Source organism: Orbicella faveolata, unplaced genomic scaffold (assembly GCF_042242905.1).
Source record: "Orbicella faveolata isolate gen_17 unplaced genomic scaffold, um_ofav_v1 contig_13, whole genome shotgun sequence".
NCBI lineage: Eukaryota > Metazoa > Cnidaria > Anthozoa > Scleractinia > Merulinidae > Orbicella > Orbicella faveolata.
The window spans coordinates 16,695,001-16,710,831 of record NW_028301540.1 but is presented as its reverse complement, the minus strand read 5'-3'; the positions used below and the strand labels follow the sequence as shown (position 1 = coordinate 16,710,831).

The 15,831-nt window shown below is 40.2% G+C and overlaps 2 pseudogenes; one reads left to right on the top strand and one right to left on the bottom strand.

Annotated features, from left to right (window-relative positions):
- Positions 1 to 5,427: 5,427 nt before the first annotated feature.
- LOC149115336 (uncharacterized) lies at positions 5,428 to 13,731 on the bottom strand (annotated as a pseudogene).
- A 1,122-nt stretch (positions 13,732 to 14,853) lies between these two features.
- Positions 14,854 to 15,831, top strand: part of LOC149115335 (uncharacterized) — a 2,791-nt pseudogene continuing 1,813 nt past the window's right edge.

The following is a 15,831-nucleotide window of genomic DNA, read 5'->3' as shown; positions in this document are numbered from 1 at the left end:
ATTTTCCAGTGCCTTCCGATCACTGCCGATGCTCTGTTTGAAAAGCCTCGTGGTTCCAGTGTTCTTGTTGTTAAATCGCCGTTGCAATCGCTTATGGAAGACCATATTCTCTGGTGAAGCTGGACAAAGATAAATATGACAGCTGTGATAAGAAGCAGCATAACTTGCAACAGTTAATCAAACAGCTGGGTCCGGTGTAATAATACAAAATGCAAGTAACCAACATGTTCGGGGAATAGTTCAAACTTGGTCCCTCCAGAGCTAACATTTAGAGAGCTTAAAACATATTCTGCAGTACAAATGAGCTGAAAAAAAACTAGCACGTGGCAAAATACATAGGTCTCAAACTCTTACAAATTACACGTGGATAACAGCGGAAACCACACAGACCTATGACCTCTAACGGCTCTACTCTGGAAATGTCCTCCTAAAAACACAGGATTATTGCCTAGCAAAATATTCAAAGATCCCCCTATCGTATCTTACAAAAGGGGCAGATCCTTAAAGATACACTAGTTCGAGCAAAACTTTCAAAGCGGCTATTTATTAATGCATATGGATAGGAGTTGTGTAGGTCTGTCACTCTATTGTTAGCATTGACCAATGACAACGAGCGTAAGAAACTAGCCAATCAGAAATGCATACACAGATCCGTGTATCTGTGCGGGATATCAGAACAAGCTTTTGAGAGCCATTTCGCAGACGGACTATATTGGGGATGTTATGACACGTCCAGCTGCAACCCAGGCTAAGCAATTCCAAGCGTCTAAATTTCAAAATTTCCCGGGGGGAGCATGCCCCCACATCCCCTAGGAGGTTAGCAACTTCAGCGCTCGAAAGCATGCCCAAGCCCTTAGGAAGCATGCGCCCAACATGCCCCCAGCATCTTAGAAAATTTGAAAAATTGAAGTAGATAAGAAGTCTTTTCTTTCATTCTGAGTCGAAATGTGATGCTTTAAAAGTAACCATAAAGTAATCATTAAACCCTTTGACTGGAGAAATGTTGGCTGGCTCTGCATAAGAATTTCCACCACTGAAAAGTGTTTGAAGCAGCTGTAGCCTGCAGTACAGGTGGACTAGCGGGCTCTAGTGTGATACACGAGGCTGCGCAACGTGCGAGGAGAGAAAAATCTGCCTGTAGTCACACCATTGTTTATGCTCTACCGCCCCCTTGAAATGATTAGCTTGAAAGACTGAGAGAGAACAAAGCGAAAAAATGTCTCATATAACCAATTTACAAATGTATACATAACGCAAAACAGTCAACAGCCGTGAACATCTAAAATTTAGCTAAATTTAAATCATGTTGTGCCAAAACGAACAAAGAAGGTATAAACCTAGACATCAAGCTCAGGAGACAAAAATCTCGAACAAATTCAGGATGGAAGAAACATAACTTTCACGACACAGAACGGATCTCCAAGACTACAGCAGTCTCTGGCAATGCCAGACAAAGCTAAATATGATCCGTGGTGAAAAGCCAGACAAACCACACTACTCGGCACATGGCAAATTACAGAGGTCTCAAACTCTGCAAAGCGATAGATAACAGCTGAAACTATGCAGAGCTCTGACCTCTAACAGTCTATCAGCTGTACTCTACTTTAAAAAAATAATCCTGATAACACAACATTAAGTGCCCTTCAAAAACAAGTGAAGAGCAAAATAGAAGGTCAAGAGGCTGGAATTTATGAGAGAATGGCAAATGTACAAATGTCACAAGCCGTAGGAGTCCATGTAGACCTGTCACCTGAGTCAAACAAATTTTGTTTTTACTTGTGTCTGACGTCACGTGGCTTAAAGCAACCAGTCAACAAAAACTGTTCGCCAGGCGAACGGTTGGAAGAGCATAAACAATGGTGTGGCTACAGGCAGATTTTTCTTGCCTCATGCTTCGCGCGCTTGTGTATCACGCTACAGCCCGCTAATCCGTCTGTACTGCAGGCTAAAACAAGTGCAAAGCGTACAAGGAGTACATTTTATCCAAAGAGATACTTAATTATATATGTACTTGACTAAAACAGCAAGGAACCTTCAATGCATGAGAAATAATAGATTAAGCATGAGAGCGCAAGATTGAATTCGTTTGCGTGAGCCTCATGCTCAATGCGTGAGACTTGAGAGCACTGTGTCAGTTTTTTTAATAGACAAAGGTATTACAATGTTATACGTGTAGCTTCGTTTTAATCGAAAAATGTCAAATTTCCTGACACAACTCCTCTGAGATGAAATTCCGACAGGCGACATAGGAATCTTGCAAAATGCCGACATGGCTGCTGGCGAATTTCAGACAGGGGACATGGGTAGCCCCCCTAACAGGGCCTCAACAAAGTATGTCATGATTTACTTCACACTAAGGCCTACCTAACCTGAGAAAATGAGTAGAATGTATTTTCTGGCTGTTGCCAGTATATTTTAAAAATGTTTTTATTTGGGCACATTCACTCTTAAAAACCTATTATATCTTCACTTGTCTTGCTCACAAACATGGAGTGGTCCTTTCAAAATGAAAGGTGTACTGCACATGTCTTGATTTGTGGTTGTCAAGCTGATATGCAACAAGTTCAACACGACCAGGAATGTGATTACAGTGAATGAATGTGTGTACTAGAAATTCTCCTAAATAAGGTGATAACAGTTGCATGTGTTTTTCAAATAACATTTAATTAATTAATTAACTTTCCACTGTGAATAGCATGATAAAAAATATGTTATTATCCTCTTGTATTTTAAAACTGATCCAACCGATCAAAGTAGTATTGGGTTTGACAAAACAATTATAACACCTACAATGAGAGACATCTGTACCAGGTCATTTGAGCATAAGAACCTGGTAAACCAAAGTGAAGCACACTGAGCAATTTTTCAACACTCCTTTAGACATAATTTTGATGCTTGTCATGTAGCAGTGACTTTTTATCAAGTTCCAGCTGATAAACCTGTACTGTATACTTTTCACGTGAGGCATTGGAAGCTCTAGTACACAACTCTTTATACAACTGTATGCTAGCAGCCACTTTAAGATTAATATTGAATCCAGCAACAAACATGGATGCACTCTTCTATTCAGAAATTGTTATGCAAACTACTAGTCAATCGTTAACATATACTTTTAACATCACAAGGATCTACATGTATCAAAAGAAGCATGCAGACTGTATGAACAATATCTTTTTTATATTGTTTCTACTGCATTTACAGGAACATTTTACCACATTTTGCATCATCTTAAAGCTGGCAATTAACAAAAGAACCTACAGCCTGTATGCAAATTGATTATTCTCATTCCACGTGACAATATTTCTTTCCAGTCATGACAAAACGTATTCAGAACTTCAGTGGAATCAACACTATTGACAAGGTGTCAATTTGGGACCAACTGTTGAATTCTCAGTTGCTGAGTTTATTATGTAACTGGCTTAGATATGGCAGCAAACCCTCTTGACAGTACATGTATGAGTTAATTTGATATCTGTAAACAATCTTCAATAAAATTAATAACAACTCACCTGTGTTGATACCTAATAATCAATATTACCTTATATATTTAAATTTATACCTTTATCTTTCTAGTGATGGCCTATTCACTTGTAGTACTTTAACTCCCAAATACTGACATTTAAAACTGGCTTTCAAACTGAATGGAATAAAAGTAAATCTAAGCCCACACAAGTACGCTTTGCACACCTAATTTTTACAGAGATTGTCAGCAGGAAAAATACATGTTACATGCATGGTTTAATTATGCGTGGTTTAAAAAGTTATTCACCGTATTCATTTATTCTTCAGTTTTAAGTTTGAATAATCTCAAACTACACAAAACATAAGCAGTGAAAAACATTTTGATACAAGAAAAATCAACTCTTCGGTTAACTCTTAATCCTGGTTTAGCATTAACTGGCTTCTGAACAACTTGGCCCAGAGCTTTCATTTTGTCTGTTTAGGTTAGCTTTCTGTTTCGCTTGAGTAAAACAATAACTTCTCATTGCCTTAACGTGAAAACACAATCAAACAAACAAAGCATGCTTGAGTTTTAGTTTAGAATAATTGTTAAACTGTTCAGTGTCATGCAAACGAAAAATAACTAAGAATAGAAATCGTTCTTGTTCAACACTTGTTCGGTTTGATCAAAAAACTACAACAGCAACAAGACAAAGATAACTACAGGTTTTGTCATAACAAAAGACTTCTGCCAAGTAGGAGGAGACTGTCTGTATGCTTGTGGCTTTCTTTTACAAGAATATTTTAGCTTTAGTGCAAGCAAAACAGTAAACTTCTCATTAATACTAAAAGAAAACAAAAAAATGATAATTTGGTTTTACGTTGGAGTTTACCGTTACCATGAGAGCTAAGTTTCATCAGGAATGTCCAATTGGAAGCTAGAAAAGGCTTGAAAAACATTGGAGGACTAGGAGGATAATTTTTAATACTGTTCAACGTGCTAAAAAGCCACATCCCCAGGTTCGGAGAATACCACAGTACCGCATTTCGAGATAAAGATTACTGAAATACCGCAAGAAAAATTGTCCAATACCACAATACCGCAAACCCCAATGTCCCCCTCCTTATAATAACATTCTAAACACTTTGCTGTAGAATAATTATTGGTACAGAATGTTGCGCATTAGTTCAGTTCAAAAAAAGTAAACATTTCACTCCTTTTATAAAATGGCGATCTCTTATGCCAATCGCAGCGAATTTGTTTTTTGTAGTTTGTTGATTGCTCCAAATTTAATCGCAAACAAATTTCTCTGTATTCTGCCAGCAGGCACACTAGGCGAATATGCAACTCTTCAAACCTGATCGCACTTAAGCTAATATCGCGAATGAATGTCGCGATTTTAACATTTATACGAAGAAAGTTTAATTTTGATGTTTGTGATGAACTGAGGGGAAGAGAGTCCAAACTTAAGACAAATGTAACATTTAAACTTTTTTTAATGAGAATATTTACTCCTCATTTAAAGATATTTCTGTTTATAATGCAAAGCACACTTATAATGACGTGTATAACAAGTGTTCTTAATTCAAAGATGAAAAGGGAGTTCGCAGATGAATAAAACGTAGTTACAGGTGACAAGTTGTCTAAACAACTTCGGGCGCAACAAGATCTTCTGTTCCTGGACTGCAGGATTCCCGAATTTTCTTAAAAGGTGTTCAGCCCTTTCTCAACTCAGTCCAATGGGATTAATCACAGGTGGTAATCATCCTACTTCCAGCACGGTCCTTTCACTTTTTAATGTTCAGGGCTCATTCTGGCTTTCTTAAACATTGTGTATAAAAATCCTTTGTCTATGAACATCCACAGGAGGTTGATGTACAGTATTGTTACCCAAATTTGGTGCCATTTATGCAGTGTCAATACCCAGGGGAGCCTAGTTTTCTAAAATAAGGGGCCTACTTTGCATCAAAAGGAGCACAGGTTGTTCACATTTTTTGTTTCCCAATAAAATGCGAAGGCCCTTTGAGGAGTTCCTCTGTTGGAAGGGGTTCTTTCATACCAATTGTTGCAATTTGTTTTGGATCGAACTCATTATGATCTGATGGCAGGTTGAAACTTTCCTCCATTCGAGTACACATGCACAGCATTTTGGCAATCAGGAAGGGAAAGGAGCTGTTTGTCTTCTGTTCCTTGACAAGTTCTGGGAATGCCTTCAATACTTCCTGTGGTCACGTTGTCCACCATCAACCTTGGTTTTTGCCTTGCAAAATAGGTGGAAATTGTGGTCCAGGACAGCCAACATAACTCTCATAATAAAGTAGGGATACCTAAAACAAGGTAATATCAAAATAAGAAAAGTGATAACCAACTTCCAGTTTTCTCAGGTCACCCAAATTAACTTTTCACACTTGTACAATTCTTTTTAGGGAGTTTCTTTTTTGAGCCTTAAAATCTGTTTCTCCATCAGTTACTGACAATCTTCCTAGAATAAAGTGATGTAAATTCAACTCGATCAAATGCCATTCTCTTAGGTACATATTTAGTCATCATGCCGTTAACTTTCCAGCTCACTGGTATGCCTAAAAGTGTGCAAAATGAGTCACAGTTCAATGGAAAGAGAAAAATTACCCTAAGCCACTGTAAATCCAACACATATTTGAATAGTTTCAATCTTACTACTTGAGTTTGACATAGAAATTAAGAGCTTTAAGCCATTTGGGATCTAAGAAAATTTTTTGAAGTGCCACCATGACTTTTGGAGTCTTTATTCAGGTAGTTGTTGGGACCCTCTATGTTCTCCTGATCATCATCCTTGCATCTACCAGATGACCATGAATGTTCCCTGCATACATGGTGTAGCACTCTCACCCAGGTGTCCTGGGAAAAAAAATTAAGGTTGTTCAATTTGTGAATTTTGCATCACCCTTCTAAATGCCTGTATTTTAAAGAAGTTAACAGGTGATAGGAAGAGGAAAAAAGGGATAATCCAACTAAAAAAGGCTTCATTAACTGTCGCTGCATTAAATAGGCCATGTAGCATAACAAGCAGTTTGTAGTAATGTATTGCAAGTTATTTGCATATAGAGAAAAAGATTGCCACTAGATAAAGACCTTTGTCTTGACATGTGCATCCCTTGTTTGTGTCAAAAAGCAATACAATACAACTGTTGTATTAGGCTATATTTGATTACTTGTATACAAACCTTGATTTCCTCTTCATTTCCCTCAGCTGACTGACTGCAGAACCAGAAATGATTGACTATTACATCAATCCATGTCTGTAGGTCTGAGCACCTCTTGATTTTAGCAGCCTAAGGAAAACAACATTTTTTCATTTGTCAGCATATTTTGTAGACATGCTGCTGTTCATGTGGTAAATGTAGAGCACTATATGCACATAGATAACCTTAGTTATGCATCAAAAAGTTATTTATTTTGCATGTTCAGGATTATAACATCAGAAAAACCTTCAAATGGTAGTCTGCAACTTACTCCTTCCCAATTATGGGTGTCGACAAGGAAACATAGTCTCATGATGATAAGGTAGTTGGTGTCACCACCTGAACTGATGTAATAAATATTGGTTTGTGTGGCTCTCTACATACCTGGTGGAGGGCCTCACTCGACTTCTTTGCTTTATGCCATATGTCGAGTGAGTGAAACAGATTCATGAGCTTGGGATATTTCTCTGTTTAAAATCAATATTCATTTATATTAATAACAACATTGTACTATATAAACTGAACTGTGTTTAATTTTATTAATAATGTTATAATCGAGATCCTTAATGTATTCACAAGTCGTTCTTTAAAAGCAACTTTATTTCCATTCTTTCCAGCCCTCAGCAATGACATTGCCCTTGGTATATAACAGAGCAATCACACTGGGACAACAAAGACATTACAAATAACTACCAAGGTTTGTCTGTCATGTACAAAAATCTGCATGTACGTAGCTCACTTGCAAATCCCTGACCAGCTTAATAACAGTTGAGGAAGCATCAGTTGTGAGCTCATCAAAGGGGAATACAGTGACCAGGTTCTCTAACAGTCTGCACAGAGCTTCTTTTTCCATAGTTGTTGAGTTTCCCCAAGTCTTGTGCTTGTCAATGACTTCCAAATCAATTACAGCATTAGTGAAATGCTTCATCAAGGTATAAACACAGTACCTGGAACTGTGGCTGCCTGTATCATTCCGACCATCCTACAGAGGCAAATGTCCTCGTATGCCTTGAAAATTTGTTTCACAACGTTGTTCATGTCTCTCCACACTTCTTCCACAACTGGTGCTGGGCAGTGTTTCTGGAAGTGCAGAAAAGTGCTCTGATTTATCAAGCTCAAGCCCAGGGCCTTGAAATATTTAGGCTTCAAAGCAAGGATTTATTCCGCATACAAGACATACAATTCAAGAAGTGAACAAGATGGTGGATCAGGAAAAGCACATCGACCCAAGATGCAGCAGGGTCTTATAACTAGAAAACCAGAAGTCTGATGTAATGAACAACTAATCCAACATCTTCCCCCAAAGTTTGAGTGCTAACTCTGTGCACACAGTGCGGTAAACTCAACAATAATGTAACAATGTTCAAGGCAAGTTCGCTTTGTTAAATGTTCACAGATCTAGCCGTTGTGGCGGTTTTACTACTCGTCCTGAGCGTGTAACACGCTCCATAAGAAAGTTCCCAGTGTTCGGATGGCCTTCTTGGGTTGACACAGCTGTTGTGGATCCAGCAGGTGTTGATGGTTCAGCCGGTAGATTCTCTCGCACATTGGAAGAAACCTTTGGAGGTGTTTGGTCCACAGGCAGTGCATGATGGCGAGGTGCCACAGTTAGGCCATCAGAGGGAAAGGCTGGCTTCGAACTGGTTGGAACTAGAGCAGACCGATTACGTTGCAATGTGCTCAGGTGGTCTTCACCAAGTAGGATCTCGGTAGCTTGGTGGCTCCAATGATCAGACCTTCTCGGTTCTGGTCGTGCACCCAAACTTGCTCGCCAGTGGTGAGTGGAGGGAGGGCACGGGCTTGGTGTTGTTTGTCATGACAAATCCGTAACTTTGACCTATATTTGTCCTCTCTCAGTTGCACTCTTTGCTGGTTGGTATCTTGCACATTTGGTTTGAGGACACTGGGCATGGCAGGAACCTTGGTTCGCTGACGGCACCCCATTAGTAACTCGCTGGGTGAAAAACCATTTTGCAAAGGTGTAGATCATTAAGCAAGGAGGGCTGGATACGGGTCTTCATTCTTGCAGAGCAGTGCTTTGACCATACGAACTGCCCTTTCAACTTCCCCATTGGCTCTTGGATATTTAGGTGAGCTTCTCACATGAACAAAATTGTACTTAGTGGCAAACAGCCGAAAAGCATCAGAGCTGACTTGTGGGCCATTATCTGATACAATGATGTCAGGTATGCCATGTGTGGAAAATAGTTCTTTCAGGATTAAAATGACTCTGGCAGATGATTGGTCATTCAGTTCCTTGATCTCAAACCATCTTGAATAGTAATCAACGACAACCAAGTAGACCTTTCCTTTGAGTTCAAAGAGGTCAGCAGCTAGCCTTTCCCATGGACGTGAATGGAAGGAGGTTGACATGAGTGGTACTTTGAGCTTGGGGCGATCTTTGGCACAGGTGTTACAATTTGCCACCATGTTTTCAATCTGTGTAGAGAGCCCTTGCCACCATACAAAGGTTTGGGCTCTAGCTCTGCACTTGGTTATACCAAGGTGACCAGCATGAATGCAGCCAAGTATCTCCAGTCTCATGGACCTGGGAATCACTTTGCGCTCGTCGCAGAGAAGCAAGTCATCAACAATGCTGAAATGGGCCCTGTTTTGCCAGTAGGGACGTAGTAAGGGTTGGTGAGGGATATATGCTGGCCATCCTTGACTGCAATAGTTCCTGATTTGAGCGCATTCTTCGTCAGCGATCTGTGCCTCTCGTATCTGTGACAGGAGCTGTGTAGTCGCTGTGAGTATTAACACTGTCTGGGCTGCAAAGCTCTCTAACACGTCTACAAACTGCTCGTCCTTTTCTCTGGGACTTTCTGTAGGTGATCGGGAGAGTGCGTCAGCTGTTAGCTGGTGTTTCCCAGGCACATATTGGACAGTGATGCTAAATCTCATTAACCTAAGGCGAAACTGCTGGATACGCGGTGGTGTCTTGGAAAGCCCAGTGGTGTTGAAGAGGGTTTGAAGGGGCTTGTGGTCAGTTTCTAGGACAAAATTCATGCCCACAACATATTCACTAAACTTCTCACATGCCCAAACTCCTGCTAGTGCTTCTTTCTCTATGACAGCATAGCGTTTCTCAGCATCACTGAGTGATCATGATGTATAGCTGATGGGTCTACGATTCCCGTCATTTTGTACCTGGAGGAGGACTGCACCAATGCCGTTTAAGGAGGCATCAGCTGCGATGATGGTTGGTCGACTTGGGTCATAACATGCTAAAACTTCAGCTGATGTGAGGGCCATTTTAATCTGTTCAAAGGCTCTCTGCTGGGGGTCCGTCCACAGCCATGTGGTGTCTTTGCATAACAACTGACGCAGGGGTTCGCTCATCTCGGCTAGTTGGGGAATGAATTTCCCCAAATGGTTCACCATCCCCATAAAGCATTGCAGGTCCTTCACATTTTGGGCAGGTGGAAATTCCGATATGGCTTTCGTCTTCATTGGCTCTGCATGTATTCCCTGTTCGTCAATAATGGAGCTTAGGAATTTCACAGAGGTCTTGAAAAACTGGCATTTCTCAATGTTGAGGGTTATGCCAGCCTCTTGTAGACAATGCAGTGTAGCTCTAACACGTCTGTCATGTTCTTCTTGATCAGCTCCATGGACTAGAATGTCATCCATTTGGCTAATTACGCCCTCTACATCTTTAAGGATTTCGGACATTGTACACTGGAAAATCTCTGGTGCAGAGCATATGCCGAACGGAAGGCGGTTGAAGCAGTAGCAGCCAAATGGTGTTACAAATGTAGTCAGCAGTTTTGACTCTTCATCAAGGGGAAGCTTCCAAAACCCACTTTTTGCATTGAGTTTGGTGAAGAAGCAACCTTTTCCCAGCTTGGCAAGACTCTCATTGACTGATGGCATTGGATGGATTTCTCGCTGGACCGCCTTGTTTAACTTGGTTAGATCTACACAGAGTCAGACATTGCCATTAGGTTTGGTGACTGGGACGAGACCAGAGCACCAAGTAGTTGGTACTGTTTCTGGTGAGATGACTCCCTGTTGAAGCATAGAGTGTAATTCTTGTTTGACCTTTGGCAATAACGGATAAGGGATTTTCCTTGGCGTGTAAATGCAATGTGGCTTTGCATCAGGTTGCATCAGTCTTCACCTTTCCCAGGCCACTGAACAGTGAGGGGAATTCGATTTTGAAATCAGCATTTTGTGGAGTGACTTCACCAATCTCATCATCTGTACAAGTGATTAGCCCCGATGCAACACAGGCTTTTCTGCTTAGCAGTGGACATGTCTGGTCTGGTATGACATAGACTGGTTCAGTAACTTTTCTCTGGCGGTACGAGAGGTTAGCTTGAAACATGCCAATGACTGGGATTTGAATATTTCCAGGGCCTCGTAAGGTTTATTTTGGTTTGGCAAACGTCTGATCTTTCAGCCACGAGGTATGTGCACCATTGACTGTGACTGCAGCACCAGTATCCAGCTTGAAGCGAGTACTGTGGCCATTAATCCCGAGTTGGGCGGTCCACACCCCCCCCCCCCCCTGGTTTGAACTTCTCCAAGAAATAGAACCTCATCTCCCTCTTCCTGCTCGTCATCATCTTCGAGCTCGTATACTTTCTTTGTTGGGGTGGCAGGGCTGAGACAAACATTTTGAAAGTGTCCCCTTTTTTTACATTTGTTACAGGTAGCATCTTTAGCCGGGCAAACTTGGCGCTGGTGTCTTTTGTGGCCACACCATCCACAACTTTGGGCAGGTTTGGGAGTTTCTTTGTTCGGAAGTTTTTTATTTCCAGACTTCTCTGAGTTAATAAATTCAACTGAAGCTGGTGTGTTGTCCCCACGGACAAGATCACGGTTTTGTGCTCTAGATTCTGCCTGACGACTCATTTGAACGGCTTGTGCGAGTGTAAGAGAAGCTTTTGATTGAAGTCGATCGGAAAGTGAATCATCAAGTACCCCCACTACAATTCGGCCTGGAATTAAGCTATCCTTTAACACACCATAGTCACAATTATCCGATTCTCCTGCTATTTGAGACCTTTTGTTAAAACGTGTTCTCTCCACGATTACGTTTCACTGTTCAGCAAAATGGTCATTTAATGATTTCTTGATCTCCTCGTAGGAGACAGTTCCTTCATCTAATTGAAGCGTTTGAAGAATATCGTTGGCACTGTCACCCATTGCATAAAGGAGAGTACTGACCTGCTCCATTTGTGGTTTATGTTGAGCTCTGACGCTACTCTGTACCTGACGAATCGGCGAAGCTACTTTGGCCATGCGTCTGCTGCTTGTGGGCTGTTTGCCTCTTCGAACTTTCCGGGGAGAGGAATTTGTGTGGTCGTTTGGGCCTGATTAATCATCTCAGACGCTGATGAACTAGATTCGTCGCCTCCTGGCATTGTTTAGTGTTGAGTGTCTCCAGCTACTGGTGCCACCATGTAATATTTAATCTTCAAAGCAAGGATTTATTCTGCATACCAGACATACAATTCAAGAAGTGAACAAGATGGTGGATCATGAAAAGCACATGGACCCAAGATGCAACAGGGTCTTATAACTAGAAAACCGGAAGTCTGATGTAATGAACAACTAATCCAACAGGCCTGACAAAGCAATTTACATTTAGCATAGTTGTTTCATGAGACTATCACAGATGCTGCCAACATTGAATCATTAACAGACTCTGTTATTTTTCTTGTAGTCTAGAACCTCAGATGATGTCCATTTCCTGAAATGGTTATTGTCACATGAACATGTAATTTCAAGGACAGTTCCAACTTCCTGAGTGTTGAAATGCAGTTCCCTGCCACATATGTGGTCATCAACAGTAAATTTGCATTTATCACCAGCAAGTTCCAACAACTTCTCTTTTGAAACCAGGAAATGCGACTTTTGTTGAATGCAAAAAATTCACCCAGGTCAGCATGAACAACAGTAAGCTTTGCCATAGCTTCCTCCGATTCAGTAAGGATTTTTTCTTTGTTATCTTTCACACTTTTGCTAGAAATATCTGCTGCTGCATCCCTTTCATCAGCTAGCGGAGCAGGTGAAAGATTGCTAGAATTTCCTGCTACATCTTCACTACACAAATCTTCAACCATAGTGAGAGTTCGCTCGTCATCCTCCAAACTTATTTGCATATCGTCACTTCCCAGAATTGAGTGGGAATCTCCAGGAATAAAATTGATCAAAATGAAATTTCACAAATTGACCAGAAATATATTAATTGATGTTACAGTATACCTTTATTAGAATACCGAAGGCTCAAAAATTCCTGAAACCTTGCCCTTACTTGAAAATTAACAGTGATAAACATGTACAAATGTGCATACATGTACTGTTTTCTTACACAGAAATCTTGAATCCTGTCCAGTCTCTATCTCTCGTGCTCCCTCCCTCTCCCTCTAGATGTAAAGTTCACCACTTTTGTAACCTTTCATCTCCGTCAATATGATCTTACTCTTGACACTTTCAATCAAAAACTAACTATATATCAAGCTTTAGTAGAGTGTCAGGAAGCTCTCCTGTTATTTGGCTTCAGTAGAGCCTCTCTTACCCCATTGATTTTAAGAGGGGTTTTGTGAACATTCTGAGAAAACAGGTTGTAATGATATGAACTTTCATGCCGAGTCAAGTTTGGCATTTCATTTTTAGGTCAAAGTTGTCATTTTGAACTTGCAAATGTCACTATGCCCAAGGCATTTAAAGAAAAAACATGGAACAAACTTTAAATTGTACACTTGCCATTTGGCATTGTGTTGGCAAAGTTTCAGCTTTTCTACTTAATCCGTTTTTTTTTCTATGTTCAGTTTTCCACAATACTATTTAGCATTCAGCTGGGTTACAAAGGTGCCATTTTCATAGTAATTTGCTAGAAGTTCCAACATTGAGAGAATGGAATTTATTCAATTTGGATTTAAACAGCAGTTAGTCCAATTAATGGCTATAAGTGCATCTTGTTGTGGTAGTAATCACACGCTTATAGCCTTAAAGCTGTTGCAACAGGAGACAATTTTCTTTACACCTAAGCAATGCTGCTTCCTGTATGGCCTTTTTGGCCGACTCACTAGAAGGTGTTGTACTGTTTAACACCATATGACTTGTTATCCACTGTAACCTTCAATGTTGTTAGTATCTAAAGGAGTCTATAACAACGCTAATGCACAATGGTGCTAAAGAGAGTGTTTCGAGTCCAGAGTCTACGCTGGCAAGCCAGCTTCATGAATCACTGAGGGCCTTACCTATGCTCTTATGGTACCCAGTACTCTTAAACGTTTAACAAATGCTGTACTCATAATGGCACAATCTTTTAGTTGTCTCTTGTTAAACACAAAAATGAGCTTCTGATCAAGAGCAGCACACAACAACTGACACTTTGTTTTACTTATTTTTAATTTGTTATTCCATCCATTATAGACTAACTATACATACAGGCTTAATCGGGATGTTTAAAGGAGAACTGAAGCCAAAATTCAAGCAAGTTTTTGTTATTTATATTTAATTATACTATATGAAACAATGCTCGCTATTTTTTTCCTCTCAAACAATTTTTTTCACGCCAAAAATCCAAGGTTTTTACTGCTTATTTGGTTCTTGTGCGGCAGCTCGGAAAGCTTGTGTCAGCAGTTCGTACTGAAGCTTATGACATATGATATGGGGAAGAAAGTAAACATTGCCAGAGAGCCTTGTATGCACATACGGCGAGGTACAAGGAGAAGAAACAAATTTTGCGAAGGGAAAGACGGCTAGAGGGTCCACAAATAATCTTCAACTCCTTTAGGTATTGTGTAAGTTAAGTCCATTTTGAATTGACGGATCTCACTCGCCCACGTTGGGAATCGAATGTCGAAAACACGTACATAAGCTTATTAGCCAAGTGATTGCAAAACATTCTGCAATTGTACTGAAAATGTCATGTGTTTACTCTTTTGGACCATTAACGCAAAGCATATGTACATTTTCCAGTGTATAAATGTTCTATTTCCTGATCCTACACGTAATATTCCACAGATCCGCTTTGTTTTGCAGAGTAAAGCGAGTTATGATCGAAGTGCTAAGATCGCGCGGAGGTCTCCGTGATGCCAGATGTCAGATGATAACAAAGGAAATAAAATTTTGAAATCTGCAATGGACTTTGGTTGACTTTTTATTTATGCAGTATATTCCGGTCTTACGTAAGGAACCCGTATAAATGTAGACTCCTTAGCTGTAGTGCATCAATTCAGATCTCTCGGTCTCATCATGGTGTACTGCGCGGCCTTTGACTGCAATAACGACTCACGATTTACTACTGGTATATCGTATCATTGTTTTCCAAGTGACCCATCTATCAGAGAACAGTGGTTGGCAAAAATCTCCCATGTTGATCTCGTCATTTCTAAATACTCAAGGTTGTGTTTGGAACATTTCACACCCAATTGATACGAGCGTGACTTAAAGGCAGAGTTACTCGGCTCCAAACCAAAAGCCATCTTGAAATCAGATGTTATACCCTCCCTATTCTCACATAGACCACCACCCAAAAAACCAAGACTATCGTCTGAGAGACGTTCTTTGGAGAAAACCAGACAAGAGGTAAGACCCTTGTGTTATGTTATTCACACTGAAGGGCTAATATATGATGGAGCTGTTTCTATTTTGTGTAATCAAGACTCGATACATTCACTCTGAGGTTGCATGACTCCTAAATATACCACCAGATGTGTAGTTTCCCTGGGGCCAATAATTGGAAAAAACAAAACAACACACAAGATTTAATTATTTAAGATGTATTAAGAAAGGGAAGTTAGTTTGTATTCTTCCCTTGAAATCAAAATTCAACTGTTTCAGAAAATGAAATCAACTGAAATTTAATTTTAAACAAAAATTAAATAAAGACTTATTCTTTCAAATACAATCCCCAAACCTTTGACTGTACTGTATTTCCATTCCTCTTCACCTACTCTTCCTAAAAATTAGCAACACATGAATAATTTAATGTATGGCTATACAGATATATGTATACTGTTTTGTTTGCAGTATCTTGCCTCTGTTAGTAATGCTAGTCCCATGCCACTGGACCCACCTGCTGGATTTAATGAACCTCAACCAAGTGAATCTACACCAACCGAATCAGTAGACATAGATCCTAATAATGCCGTGCTGGTTCAGTCTCAAGATCAAGAAATTCAGGTCAATCTACCAAAGGAGGGTGTT